Consider the following 949-nt stretch of genomic DNA (forward strand, 5'->3'; position numbering starts at 1 on the left):
TTAGGGCATACAGCCTAGTTACACGTAGGTTGTAGGAACCACCTGCATTAGCTTAGGGCTAACCAACATTTAGTTAGGGCATATAGGGTGTCCTACAATTCATTGGAATCTAAATGATCGCTTAAAAAGCTTTAATAACTAGTCCAATCTTTTAGATCGAATCTAGGATAGATTTCTAGGTGTCTTAGGCATCATAGTTTAGATTAGGTGCGAAGAACTACGTTGCCTTGATTCTCGTGGAGGCGGGGATACGTAGGCTTCTTTGGATGAACATCAGACCATCCAAGGACTCGGGCTAAATCGTTTAGAGTCTTAGGATTTGTTGTGTTGTTATTGTGTATTTTGATGTGTTTTCTTACTTTCTTGTACTGATCCTATACCTTTAGTTGTAACTTGCATGTGTATGTCCACCAGAACTTAGACACATATTAGGCATGTCACTCATAACCTAGCTGTGCTTAGGTGACATTTATTTCGGTTCTTTTGTGTGTGCTTATTTTCATCTCCGAGACATGCATGATTAGATAGACGTCTTCTCGGAGATGTGTGTTCCCATTTCACATGATTTTCGCCTAAAACTCTTCAAGGTTAATAATAAATGGCATAAGAGACCAAGTGTTCGAACTCGAGCGAATTGGGGGTGCTCTTCGGACCTTCTCCATTCGTCATCAGGCACGGACCTTCTGTATCTCTGGTTATCCATTGCAAACAGAACATTTGTTTTGGTTCCATGGCGTATCCATGGATGGCGACTCTGAGTTATTTTTAGATATATCTTGGTTTCGAGCCCTGGCTCCGGATCAGGATGTATCTCATTCGTTTTTGTATCGCCACTCATGCTATGCTATGAGGGTGGCACCGTTTCGAGAGTTCCTTGGTAGAGCTCTCCTTCACGTTGTGGAGATCTTAGAGGATTGCAGGAGGGATCTCGCGTCCCTCGGCACGGGTC

This window comes from Tasmannia lanceolata, unplaced genomic scaffold, assembly GCF_043159265.1.
Source record: "Tasmannia lanceolata isolate RefF3 unplaced genomic scaffold, GAP_Taslan_0.1 ptg000037l, whole genome shotgun sequence".
NCBI lineage: Eukaryota > Viridiplantae > Streptophyta > Magnoliopsida > Canellales > Winteraceae > Tasmannia > Tasmannia lanceolata.